At 38.7% G+C, this 15,086-nt stretch overlaps 1 protein-coding gene across 2 annotated transcripts in view; it reads right to left on the bottom strand.

The window, feature by feature from the left end:
- The window catches only part of TTC17 (tetratricopeptide repeat domain 17), a 148,950-nt gene that overhangs the window by 60,057 nt on the left and 73,807 nt on the right, over positions 1-15,086 (bottom strand). The window lies entirely within an intron of this gene.

Genomic DNA, 15,086 nt, shown 5'->3' with positions numbered 1-15,086 from the left:
TACAAGTAGCTGCTCTCCTTTACCAGAACATTCAAACACACTCTAAGTTTACTCTTTAGAGAATGTTGTCTCAAAGATAGACCGATCTATCTATCTATCTATCTATCTATCTATCTATCTATCTATCTATCTATCTATCTATCTATCTATCATCTTATCTGTATGTACAGATTCACCAAATCAAGCTCTCTCTACATGAATGGAAACACAAGATGTCTCTTTCTTGACTGATGGCTCTCTTAGATTTCACAATTTACGGAAGTACTTCTAATGCCATCTCCCTTACTGTGCCAAGAAAATGTAATGGACTCAAAACCTCCAACTTAATGACTTTAGAGTAAGGGTACCACATGCTTAGAGAGTCACTTTCCATTTTCCACTTTTAAACTATTATACATTGGAGGCTACCATATTTAACAAGACTATGTCAGAAATTGAGGATTCTTTTAAGAGTTTCAGCTCTCAAGAAATTGACAAACAACTTGGGGAGACAGTAAATACAAGCAAAGAATACTTGTTCCAAATAAGTGCTTCAGAGAATAAGCTTTGAGTAGTTAGAACTCGAATTTTAAAGAACAGGCAGGACTTATAGAAGGGGAACTACAGGAAATAGAAGAAATATTTTTTGAGTGCTTTATATTTTTTCATCCACTTTACCCTCATAAAAACCGTGTGCATCTTCATTTCACGAATGAGGAAACTGATTCTCAGTGAAATAAAGTAACTTGCCTAAAGTCAAAAGTAGTAGCTGAGATCTGGATCAGGTTTATCTTATTACAAGGCTTCTAAGCTTCCCCCTGGTCAGTAGGGAAGGCAGCATTCTAGGCAAGGAAGAATAAAGTGTTGGGCAAAGCAACAGGGACAGAAATTCTCATTTGTGTTTGGGAGCAGTGAAAAGTACAGCTTGATAAAGACTGAGTGTGGTGTATGTGTGTGTGCACCCGCCCATGGAGGGTTAATGGGAAAGAAGCCATGAGCAAGGCGGGTGTGTGTGTGTGTGTGTGCGTGTCGGCCCATGGAGGGCTAATGGGAAAGAAGTCATGAGCAATGGTAGTTGCTTTCTTTCTCCAGATTCTCCTATGACAGGACAGAGGTTGTTAATTTGCCCTCACTTCTGTTTTCACCATGTGGTATATGTAGTTAAGTCAGGGGAGCTAAACACAAGAGCATTAAAATAAAACAGAATAATGACATCAACCAACTCTGCACACCCAATTGAGTATAATTTATTATGAAGAACATCACACTTCTCAGAGACAATTCTTAATTGGGATATAAATAAGCATGACTATTAAAAGCAACGAGGAAATAATTATGACAATGATGCTGATTAAAGCATTCTTCACATTGACTGACACAGGTTGTATAAAACATTATAAAAGCAAAGGACAAACCTTTAACACTGGAACCCAGTGAAATTCTGTGTTTTCTGAAGCTGATTTCCTCCCTCAACATTTGATTCTCTTCTGTTTCTCTCCCACCCTCTGCCCACAGTAAAAATTTAATTGGTCTCATCTTTTTAAACTTATGCAATACAAAAAAATACCTTGTAGGTAATTTATAAAATATTATGTGCACAAGAGACCCTGAAGCTAAATTACTCCTTCTGCATGACCTCAAACTCAGACATCTTGTGCAAGCCATGTGCATTCTAAGAATGTGTTGTCCTCAAATTCAGGAAATTGGGGCCAACATCTCTCAGAGGGAGACGAGAAGAATCAGGGAGAACAGGAGGAATAAAAAAAGAATAAGAGGTTTATGTGAGGGCATTTCTTGGAAGTAGGCATCAAAATGATCACATAAAAGCTACATGCTTTAAGATTAGAATTGTGAATACTAACTTTCTTACAATAAACTATTAAAAACAGACCAGTTTGGCCAGGTGTGGTAGCTCACGCCTGTAATTCCAGCACTTTGGGAGGCCGAGGCAGGAGGATCATGAGATCAAGAGATCGAGACCATCCTGGCCAACATGGTGAAACTCCGTCTCCACTAAAAATATAAAAATTAGCTGGGCATGGTGGCGCATGCCTGTAGTCCCAGCTACTCAGGAGGCTGAGGCAGGAGAATCACTTGAACCTGGGAGGCGGAGGTTGTGGTGAGCCGAGACTGCGCCACTGCACTCCAACCTGGTGACAGAGCGAGATTCCTTCTCAAAACAAAACAAAACACCCAAAAAACCACCACCACCAACAACAAAAAACCAGACCAGTTTAGGATTCTGATATGATTTGCATACATAGCTTGGCGATAGTTGCATTGCCTAATTTTTAAAATTACTCCTTCCAGTTTCTAAGGGTAAATGAAGTATTTCAGAAGAACTTAAAATTTCTCTTCTTTAGACTCCAGTATAGGTCTGCTCCAGCTCAAAGGGGAACTAAAAAAAGTTGCCTTTGTGGAAAAATATTGTCTGTTTCCCTGGCAGAGGTCGGAATGATATTCTCATTAAAGAAACACAGGAAAATATTGGAGAAGGAAAAATGGAAAGATACCTGGAAAGTAGCAAGTCATCTTCTATGCATAAGACTTATTTTTTGCTGACACAAAATGGGGAGATTCTATGACTTACACTAACCTTGAGAGGTATGATTTTTCTTTAAAGGAACAACAACACTATTTAAATCAAATGCTTTAGGTAACAAGGTCCCAGGTGAAAATGGAAAACACTTTTCTGTGTAATGCTGTTACTTGCTTGCAAAACATTTAGCATCTAATTCAAATCCTGACAGTTTGGTTTTTCTTAGAAGTAAGAGACTACAAGACTATCAACTAAGTGTAAAACTCCAAAAAAGGTATTTCTGATTCTGGAACTACTATGAGATCCTAGTATATTAACATTCTTTTCTACACTAAGAGTATCTCCTGCATAAATAGGGTTATTAATAGTAACCTATCCTATAAGGGTGTTTGGAAAAACAACTACATATTTAATATACCTTGTCAAAGTAAAGTCTCCTGAGGGGTAAAGGCACAATTTATCATGTGGCTAAACAGTTTTTCAAAGTATACGAAGTTCTCAGGATCTCCTATCTTCTCATCTTAATTGTTTACAAATTGCTAGAAGAGTATTTTCCACTTTCCAATTAGAGTTGGGTAAACACATATTTGTTAAAAATAATTCTTACCTTCTAAATCTCATATATTGGTAGAGATTCCTGGTTGGGTAACTTAGGATGCTTTTTGGTTAGTTATAATAAAGAAATGCCACAAATGAATTGAGCGGCATCAAAACTTGGTAAGAGCCAAGTAACTAAAGCCAGCACCAATGATAAAATCATGTGGTTCTTTTAGCATTAGAGCAGTGGTTATAGGTACAGACTGGGGCAAGACAAGTTACTTTTACCTTTTTGTGAATCAGTTTCCTCATCTACAAACTGAGTTTTTTGTTTTTGCTTTTTAAGAGGTGGGGGTCTCACTATGTTGCCCGGGCTAGACTTGAACTCCTGGGCTCAAGTGATCCTCTTACCAGTCTCCCGGTGTGTGCCACTGCAGCCGGCTGCAAATTAAGCTTAATAATAACATCCATTTCATTAGGTTGTTGAGAATTACATGCAAAGAGCTAGACCATTGCCCAGCACATGGTAAGATGCTAATATTATTAGCCCTGACTCCCTGAAAAGCTGCACTGGAATAGTAAGTTATCCCAATGTAATCTTTTTAAAGTAAGGCCTTTTAGTTATAGCCAACTCAGAATCTCTATATATGATCAATTAACCAGCTATTAGAAATTATCAGGGTATTCATCTCATGCCAGTTAGAACGGTGATCATTAAAAAGTCAGGAAACAACAGACGTTGGAGAGGATGTGGAGAAATAGGAACGCTTTTACACTGTTGGTGGGAGTGTAAATTAGTTCAACCGAAGACAGTGTGGCGATTCCTCAAGGATCTAGAACCAGAAATACCATTTGACCCAGCAATCCCATTACTGGGTATATACCCCCAAGGATTATAAATCATGCTACTATAAAGACACATGCACACGTATGTTTACTGCAGCACTATTCACAACAGTAAAGACTTGGAACCAACCCAAATGCCCATCAATGATAGACTGGATAAAGAAAATATGGCACATATACACCATAGAATACTATGCAGCCATAAGAAAGGATGAGTTCATAATCTTTGCAGGGACATGGATGAAGCTGGAAGTCATCATTCTCCACAAACTAACACAGAAAGGGAAAACCAAACACTGCAGGTTCTCACTCATAAGTGGGAGCTGAACAATGAGAACATATGGACACAGGGAGAGGACCATCACATGTCAGGGGGTGGGGGGCTAGGGGAGGGGTAGCCATTAAGAGAAATACCTAATGTAGATGACAGGTTGATGAGTGCAGCAAACCACCGTGGCACATATATACCTACGTAACAAACCTGCATGTTCTGCACATGTATTCCAGAACTTAAAGTATAATAATAATAATTTAAAAAAGAAGTTATCAGGGTATCTGTGTAATTTCAACTTTCTGTGTGTGTACGTTTGTGTGCATGTATGTAGGGGATACTGGAGGCAGTGTAGAGTCCATTTCTACCAATCTTTTAGAAGAAAGCAGCAATTAATTCAGATCAAACTCCTCAGCATATCTAAGCCTCAAATTATTTAGTACACTTAGAAATTAGTCTCACACTCGGCTCTGTGCTCTCTAAAGGACATTTTAATAGACAGACTGCCTTACAATATGAGAAAAGGCTACAGGTACCATGCTACCTATAGTCATTTACCTCTTTGCTGTTCAATAACTCCCTCCCTCTAGGTTTTTTGTTTTTTGTTTTGAGACAGAATTGCTCTGTCACCCAGGCTGGAGTGCAGTGGCATGATCTGGGCTCACTGCAACCTCTGCCTTCCAGGCTCAAGCCATCCTCCCACCTCAGCCTCTCGAGTAGAGACAGGGTTTCAGCATGCTGCCCAGGCTGGTCTCAAACTGCAGAGCTCAAGTAATCTGCCCTCTTTGGCCTCTCAAAGTGCTGGGATTACAGGCATGAGCCACTGTGCCCAGCCCCCTCTAGTCTGTTAATCTTATTTCAGTCCTTCCCCAAACATACTTTTTGCTTTCATACAGTAAATATAAGTTATATTCTTATGCAATTTATTATATAAATAATTTCTAAGACATAAATAATAAACTGATTTGTAATACGAGCTGTAATTCAAAATTTAAGGCAAAGATGTTATAAAAGTGGTCTTTGTGAAACAGTGGAATATTCTGTTTTCCTACCATCCCTGCTTGAACAGGCTTATACTATACTCTACGGTCTCCTTTCTTCTGCCTTTCAGAAAAGTTACCCTACAGGAAGCATTCTGATATATTCAATTAAAGTACCTAGGTGGAAAATACAGACATCATCATCCTTTTAACAGGTATGAGTGACTTTTTATATAGTATTTTCTCCTTACCTTTCTACCCAACTGCACTCAAAATTATGCAGTTAAAAATGATTTCTTTTGGAAATAGGTAGCTTAAAAACACATGGTGACTGTTTCCTTTTATTATAATTTAAGTGACCTAATAACACTATTTTGTATTTATCTCTAGTAAAATATAATCTATCTTTTAGAAGAGATAGCAAAATGCCATGAAGTGAACAAAAATATATCTTTCAGTTGTTCACCACTGTCATACAAAATTACTTAAAAATATTACCAGGAAGGTTTTACTACAGGTGACATGTGGGACTTTGGTACCACACAGAGTAACAGGTATAGCTGAGGAAGAAGGAGACCTTACTGGGAATAGATACCTTTATGATTTTCACCTCCAGAGGTTATAACAGAGTCTAACAGACCTTTTACCAAGAGGAACACTTCCATGGTATAAATTCAAATCCTGCCTCAGTTGCAGCCTTACCGTACAAACTTGGGCAAATCAATTTACATCTCTGTGTCTAGGATGTTTTACTCTGAAAGGGAGAGACAAACTACTGTCCTACTGTCAGAGGATTCTTGGGAAACATCGTTAATGAAACCACTGCTAATATAAGCATACAGAACCTGAATCTGGGTGAAACCTAGGTTGCCGATGACTACACCTGAGAGACAAATGAAGATGCCTCACCTCCTCTGCCCTGTTTTATCCTCTATTTGGAAAAGAAAAAAGAAATTATTTGAAAAGAAATAATGGCTCCTTAGACCTGTTCTCATTCAGTAATTACTGCTGAATGAAATTCTTTGCAGAATGTTTTAAAATAATGGTTATGTACTGACTGACCTCAAAAGTATAATGGCAGAGAGAAAACAGACCATATTAAAGACTTGAAATCAGCACTCTCTCCTGGTGAGGTGATTAAGTCAGAAGAGTTTACAGGAAAAAGAAAGAAAGAAAGAAAGAAAAGTATGTGATTCCGAAATATGAACGTGTGTGTGTGTGTGTTTCCCTTTTACTACATATCCTGGAGTTGAATTCTATCCTGGGAAATACTCTGTTCACACATGGTCATACCTGGAACTTGCTTTGCCCAAGAACTTAGAGCTGAATTGATTTCTGCAGACCTATATGCCCCTGCATCCCACATGCCCTGCCTCCTTTTAGAATAGAGAAAGGAGAACTGGCTATAAATCTGGCCCCTTGGTCTTGCCATGTAGCCTTCTCTTAAATGACTAAAGCACAGGAAGCAACGTCAGCACCAGTTGAGACACAGATACCATGACATGTAGGCTGTGTCAGAAACTATTTTAATGAAGAATCCAGGCTTTCAGCAGTTATAAGTGCTTCTAGAAAGGTAAATGATCAGAGTACATATCTAAAGCAAATTTAAAATTCATTGTAAGTTTACTATGAGACTTTTCCATGCAGAAATTATATTGAAAAATAAAATTAACTGACATGGCTATTTTTTTTTTTCATTTAAATCTCTGGCTTACTTCAGCCTAGGGAACTTTTCTTTAAGCAAGATTACCAGGGAAACAAATTCAACAGACTTCCTGAGACTGACCCATAGTGTTAGTTTTCAATGAGGGTCAAGAGAGACATTAGTTTATAACTTTCATTAAAAACAGGAGGGACTGAAGGTGGGACAATACGGGCCACTTGTTAGATGTGTTAGCTCCTAGTGGACCAGCAAGACAATACAATTCCATTTTTCTTCTCCCTCTTACAGTGGGAACTGTAGACTTTAAAGGAGATTTGTATCTACTTATGTATATTGAGGGGGGTTTCCTAGGAAAGCACTCTGGGCAAACTTTGGGTAGGTACAAGTTAATTACTCTTTATTACATTTAATACTTAGTTACCTGAGTAGTTCAGACTTGAAATATCATCAGCTACTTTGCCATTAAAGAATATTCTATGTGCTAAATGTTGAGGGGAGAGTATGGAATGCTTGGTGAGCTGGGGTATGCAGGTGAAAAAAGGATAGGTTTCTGTACTCAAGGAGCTAGGAGAGTCTTGTTAGAGAGTTGTGTGATGTACACAGATAACATGGCAAGTCAAAGGAGCCAAAGGAGAGTCACAGTTAAATTGTCTGATTACACGTTACTTGTAATTAGGAGATCAAGTAAGGCCTATGGTGGAAGTGGGTCTTGAAAGATGGGTAAAAATAGTACTTTTGTGTGGATGTGCTGTGGGAAAGAGCTGGAGAGTTATGGGATAGAGCTGCAGAAAGCAATGTGTGCTAACTCATCAAACTAGCAAAGCAGGATGTATGTAGTCAAGAAAACTACCCGCAATAGCATCATTATTTGGTACCAAGATTTGGTACGATTTCCATGGATTCTGCAAAAGGCAGATGTCATAAAGTTCTTATAGTCAGTGACTTTAAAATACAACCTATCTTTCTGATTCCATCACACACTCTTACAGTGAGTCTGCTTCACTCAGTTCTTAAACTTAGAACAAGCCTACACAGTTGGAGGGGGCTTAGATTTCCTAGCTACCCACAACCGGTAGTGTTTACTATCTGCCTCTCCTTTTTCCTGCTATGAGTGGTCACCTGCTGACGCAGAGGAAAGTGATCTAGTAGGAAAACCAACAGACTTGGTTTACATAACAAGTATGATATTTAGGCCAACCAAATGTCCTTTGCATTGGTATAGGTAATAAGTATATTTAAACCAAAGCTTTAAATATGGTATTGATGTTTAAAACTTACTAGCAAACTAGACTTGGTTTAGGTAGTAAGTATGATATTTAAACTTACCATTGGTATAGGTAATAAATTTGATATTTAAACCAACAGACCTTGCACATCGAACAACTCTCTAACAAGACTCTCCTAGCTCCTTGAGAACAGAAACCAATCCTTAATTATGCCCAGCACTTTTGGGGCTTATCAGGTTTGCCTTTTTCCCCTAAAGCAAGGATACAGAGCAAGGCTGAGGCTAATGAAGTTACAAACGCTATTTTGTCTTTTTTTTCTCCTCAAATTAAATGAATTACAAGGACAGTATCTTCAAATGAGAACTCAAGATCCTAGTTATTCCATAATTGATCAAAATTTGAGTCTAGTAATACCTCATAGGTCCTAGATAGAAGGAAAAAGATCAAGCACTAGGAAATGTCCTTTGCATTGGTAGAGGTAGCAAGTATGATATTCAAATCAAAGTTTTAAAAATCCCACTGAAGTCCCTCTATCAAACAATGTTATGAGCAGAGACTTGTGGATGGATCTCGGTAATAAAGCTTTCTAATTGCCTGATTGCAGATCCTGCCTCAAGGGTATGGAATTAAGATAGGCACTTTAATTTGAACGCATCTACTTACACCTAAGTAAATATGGCCAAAGCATGATCAAGGGGAAAGTGAAAAACACATGATGATATCATGTATTTTTGTTACATATTGTTTCCTCTTGCTTTATGCCACCAAATGAAAGTCACCTGGGAGCACTCACCTCAGTGGCCACTTTGCAGGTAATAACATGGTTTCGAGGATCTTACTCAGTCTCTCCCAACTTTCAACATTTATGGCTTTTAGCCAGTGTACTGTGAGAGGGGTGGTGAACTGATTATTAATTTGTTCATATTAGGTTTTTCTCTAGCTGTATTTCTCATCATCAAGCAAAATAGGGCTTTATTATTAGAGAGGTGCAGCAGGAATCAGAAAACTTGCTTGACAGCAGTACCCCCTCAGCTGCCATGGACCTCTAGCTCTTTTTCCTGAAATGTACTTAGGCAAATTGTGCTTATTACTTTCTATAGTCATCTCCCTGTATATTTGTGACCTGACTGGGTTATTAACAAAGCCTGACAGCTAAAGAGGATTAAAGGATGGCAAAATTTGAATGACAAATTTAGGTTTGTTCCTATAAAAGGCAACTAAACGGGAAGACAAATCCAAAGCTATGGTCTTTTCAGTATCTGTGAAACGTGATTTAAATTTCTCCTGCATCTTTAAAATAATAATTAAATAAACTTTGCTGGTTAGGGAAAAGTAACAGATTACTGAGATTTTCCTGGCCAAAGAGTGGCTCAGTATGAAATAAATTCAACCATTAGTAATAAATACTAGTGATGCAAGAGAAAAGGGGGAGAAAAACTCAAACAGCATACACATGTACACTTACATATGGCAGGCATCCTCAGTCTTACATATTTTAAAATCTCACAAATGCTCTTTTCTAATGATTATCAGACTCACAGCTTTATATCCATCAGGTCATGGAACTGAGTAGAGATCACCCAATGATTAAATTTGAAAAGGGGTTTACATAGTTGGTGCTGTTTTAAAAAAAATAGTCTAAAACTAGGAACCCATTTCAACTATCTCAAAGCAAATGTAATTTTCTGAGGCACAAACCACTTAGAAATTTTAAAAAGAACCCGCTCTACCAACGTAGAATAAGTTGTCTGTGTATTTTGCCAATTAGAATAATTTTTTCTTATTTTTTTTTTAGGAGACAGGTGTCCCATTATGTTTCCCAGGTTGGGGGGCAGTGGTGTGATCAGTGCTTCGTAGTCCTGGTCTCCAGTGATCCTCCCACCTCAGCTTTCTAAGTAGCTGGGACTACTGTGCATGCCCCCCAAGCCCAGGTAGAATCACCTTTCTGAATGGAGAAGAGTTGTATAAATGCTTGCTACCTAAGATGGCAAAGCTTAACATTATGTAAACTGAAATGTCTCCAAAACATCTAGAATGATGAAGGAAAAACTCAAGATTTAGACAACGTCCAATGAACTTGCCTAACTCACTACACACAAGTGTACATAACAAGAAGTCAGTCCCCTTCAGTTCCTGTCAGGAGAATGAAATACAACTGCAGCAACAAACCATATTAAAAATACCTTGTTCAATGAGTAGCGGGCTATAAAAAACAGATCCCCTCTTGCTTATAGAGCTTAGACTATCTTTCTGAGAAATGCCCTATTTCTTCAATCACCCATCAAGGTTTTCTACTATTTTATTAAAAATACACAATTAACTTTTTGTGTTTCTTTTTTTTTTTCTTTTTTTTTTTTTAGACGGAGTCTCTTGCCCAGGCTGGAGTACAGTGATGCAATCTCAGTTCATTGCAACCTCCACCTCCCGGGTTCAAGCAATTCTCCTGCCTCAGCCTCCCCAGTAGCTGGGATTACAGGCATGCATCACCACACCCGGCTGATTTTTGTATTTTTAGTAGAGAGGGGGTTCTGCTATGTTGGCCAGGCTGGTCTTGAACTCCTGACCTTAGGTGATCTGCCCGTCTCGGCCTCCCAAAGTGCTGGGGTTAGAGGTGTGAAGCCATCATGCCCAGCCACCTTTTCATGTTTCTAACAAATAAAGTTTTTTCAGAAAGCTTTCCTCATTTGTGTTCTATTATTATTACATGTTTTTTAAAGAATGATTCTTGGCCAGGTGCAGTGGCTCACACCTATAATCCCAGCACTTTGGAAGGCTGAGGCGGGTGGATCACCTGAGGTCAGGAGTTCAAGAGCAGTCTGACCAGCATGGCGAAACCCTGTCTCTACTAAAAATATAAAAAATTAGCCAGGCATGGTGGTGGGCGCCTGTATTCCCAGCTACTGGAGTGGCTGAGGCAAGATAATTGCTTGAACCGGGGAGGCGGAGGTTGCAGTGAGCTGATATCTAGCCACTGCACTCTAGACTGGGCTACAAAAGTGAGACTCCGCCTCAGAAGAAAAAAAAAAAAAGAAAAAAGAATGATTCTTGGTATCATCTCCTATTTGCTTTAAAGTTATTTTAGTCACTAAGTAATAGGATAAAATATGAGCTATATTTTAGAAACTATGCTAACAGCTCTAAAAGTAATTCAATTACATATAGAGAGCTCACTTTAATACTTCCATTATTCTAAAATTTATTAATGTTGCTTTGGTGTAGATATTTCCCCATTTAAAAAAATGCTTTTGATAAAATGAAGTCACCAATAATTTCTAAACTGTTAAACCCAGAGCTTCCCACAGTTTATTCATTTACCAATGACTATCATGACTTTTCCCTAGCTAGCAGTATCATTACTTACATAATTTTTTTGAATCAATCTAGAGTTTAATCTTACACTTATTTAGGTTAAAAGGGAAAATCATTACCATTTTTCATAAATCACAGGTTTTACGTACCAGTTAAACATTTTTCTAATGCCCATCAAAATAAATCATAAATATTAAAAGTAAAATACCAACTAAAAGCTTGCAAATGAACCAATACAGGACACACTACTATTGTCCTCTTTGTCCTTCTCCAACCCTCTGTTCTTCTAAACCTCATGACCCTGCTCTTCCAGTGCCTCTATTTAGTCACTCTTTCACTGACTCTGTTCCTTAAATGTTAGTATTTTCTAAGATTCCATTCTTGGCATTTTCTTCACATCCGGCACATTCTGAGGGAATCAGAGGCATCTCCAAATGAACATGTCTATCACTGAACTTGCTATTCCCAGCACAACATCAATGCATAGATGATTTCTCCTCTGTATTCCCATTCTTTTTTTTTTTTTTTTTTTTTTTTTTTTGAGACGGAGTCTCGCTCTGTCGCCCGGGCTGGAGTGCAGTAGCCGGATCTCAGCTCACTGCAAGCTCTGCCTCCCGGGTTTATGCCATTCTCCTGCCTCAGCCTCCCGAGTAGCTGGGACTACAGGCGCCCGCCACCTCGCCCGGCTAGTTTTTTGTATTTTTTAGTAGAGACGGGGTTTCACCGTGTTCGCCAGGATGGTCTCGATCTCCTGACCTCGTGATCCACCCGTCTCGGCCTCCCAAAGTGCTGGGATTACAGGCTTGAGCCACCGCGCCCGGCCTGTATTCCCATTCTTAACAACACTGACATCTATCCAGTTACCAAAGTTAGAAACCTCTCTAGTTAATTCGCATTCTGAGACAACTGTTTTCAGCCTTTCCTCTCTCATCAAATCTCCAACATTCTCAGTACCTCTTCATTCTCATCTGACAAGTCACCTCATATTTTGCTGAGAAGCAATCAGAAGTCCCACCATGAAATCTTTCAACATACCTATAACTTTACTTATATATCATCCTTGTTCCTAAGGACCACTCCTACATTTGTGCCTTAGATTTCATCCCCTCCTGTCTACTCAAGAATTCTGCTTCTACAGTTAGCCCTTTGCTGCATCTTCAATTTTTCCCACTTTGCTGGATCATTCCTACTGAAACATGCTGCAGTGCTTTCTACTGTTAGAATAACAAAAACAAATACCTTCAATCCCACAGGCCCCTCCAGCTATATCCCATTTTCCTGCTCTTCACTATAGCAAAACTTAAGAGTTGCTTGCCATCCTCACTTCCTCACCTCCTTCAAAACCGATTTCACACAAGCTTTTACAAGATTACCAACAATCTCCACATTACCAAATCCAGTGGTTCATTCTCTGCCCACATCCAGCTCAATCTCTCAGGATATAGCATGCTGGTACAATAATAATGATATGCTTGATAACCCCTTAAAACATTTTCTTCACTTGGCTTGTTGGATAAAATACTTGAATGGTTTTTCTACTAGCTTACTGGCTAATTATTGCTCTTTTCCTTCCTGACCTTTAAATGTTGGCTAGAATACCCTAGTAACTGATTTTTGACCCATTTTCCTTTTTATAGTAATTACTGCTGTAATTTAATCCAAGCTAATGACTTAAAAAATGCATATGTCCATGACTCGTAAATTACGATCCTGGTCTCTTCCCTATCATAAAACTCATATATCCAACTACCTATTCAACATCTCTACTTGAACACTTAAATTTCAACTCAAATTTCAACTCAAATTTCACATGTCCAAAACCAAACTTGTTTTTCTCCCCAAATCTGCTCCTTTCTCAGATGTGACTATCTCATTAAATAGCACCACTATTTACCTGATTGGTCAGGTTCCAAATTTAAGAGTCACCCTTGACCTCTGTTTCTTGCATTTCCCATATCCCTTTCTAGTAGTGTCGTGTTGGTTCTACTTTCAAAATATATCCCAAATATGATCATTTCTCACTTTCTCCCTGTCCACCCCAGTGGTACAGGCTGATATCATCTCTCACTGATATTTTTGTAATAGCATCCTAACAGATCTTCATGCTTCTGCTCTTATCCCACTAGTCTATTCTCAACAGAGTAACCAGAGGAATTATGTTAAGATGTAAATCGGTTCATTTCAGTCTTGCGTTCAAAATCTTCCAAGTCAGCAGTCCCCAACCTTTTTGGCACCAGGGGCTGCTTTCGTGGAAGACAATTTTTCCAAAGACTGGGGGCTGGGTGGGGATGGGGTTTGGGGATAATTCAAGCACATTACATGTTTTGTGCACTCTGTTATTACATTATAATATATAATGAAATAATTATACAACTCACCATAATGTAGAATCAGTGGGAGCCCTGAGCTTGTTTTCCTGCAACTAGATGGTCCCATCTGGGTGTGATGGGAGACAGAGACAGATAATCAGGCTTTAGATTCTCATAAGGATCATGTAATCTAGATCCTGCACATGCATAGTTTACAATAGGTTCATGCTCCTATGAGAATCTAATGCCACCACTGAGAAGGCGGAGCTCAGGCAGTAATGCAAGTGATGGGGACTGGCTGTAAATGCAGGTGAAGCTTTGCTTGCTGGCCCACCACTCACCTCCTGCTGTGCCGTCCAGTTCCTAGTCATACTAGGAACTGTATGACTAGGTTTCTCTTAGAAGAAAAGCCCAAATTATTAAAATGTTCTGCAAGGCAGTAAAAAAAGTGGCTCTATGCTCCACCATATTTATCTCCGTTTTCATCTCCTACACCTCCACCACAGCTGGAGAGCCCTCCTTGCTATTTCTTGCATGAACCTTTGCAATGCTATTCTCTCTGCCTCCACAATGCTATTCTCTCTGCCTCCACAATGCTATTCTCTCTGCCTGAAATGCTTTTATGCTGTATGTCTGCATGGCTTAGAACCTCTATCCTCCCTCAAGTCTATGTTCAAATGTCACTTTCTCAGTGGGGTCTTCCTTAATGACCCCAACCCCCTGAGCACTCACTTTCTAGTTAAATGATTATGTTTATTATCTACTGTCCGTTTCCCTCTACTAGAATGTAGCTCTGTAAGAGCTGGAGGTATTTTCTGTTTGGTTTCCAATTCCTAGAATAGTGACTGGCATATAGTAGATAAGTGTTCATTGAATGAATGAATGAATAAACCACACCCAGCTTCCTTTCATTGAAAGAAAACAAATTGTTGCTTTAGAAGATTATATCCTCTATCAAATTTCATATTTCTTAAATATTATTTGGCCAGGCTAACAACCTATAATGACTGGATGAATAGCTGTGAAAAGATCTCAGGCAAGGGCCAACAGGCTCATTCTTTAAAATAAAACAGGTTTTTTTTTTTGGTATGCAGGACAAAAAATTCACATTAAAAACCAACAAATATATATAATGTCTTTCAGGGGCTGAAGTATAAAACCATTGGTCATCAGAATCTGATAATACTGTCTCTAAGTTGTTATAAAAACCAAAATATCCCTTTTGTTCATAAAAGCTAAATGCTGGAAATCCCAAAAGAAAAATACTGTCTACTAAGCTAATACTACAAAAGTACAGCCATAAGATCTTCCATGTAAAATAGAAGGCTATGTGGCAATCTAATGATGCAAGATTCAGAAAAGATCAGGGTGATATGTTAAACTGAGAGATCATTTTAGGTATGCTCTTGGGGTTCATTATGACTGCC

This window comes from Rhinopithecus roxellana, chromosome 15 (genome assembly GCF_007565055.1).
Source record: "Rhinopithecus roxellana isolate Shanxi Qingling chromosome 15, ASM756505v1, whole genome shotgun sequence".
NCBI lineage: Eukaryota > Metazoa > Chordata > Mammalia > Primates > Cercopithecidae > Rhinopithecus > Rhinopithecus roxellana.
This window is presented reverse-complemented; position numbering and strand designations above follow the sequence as displayed.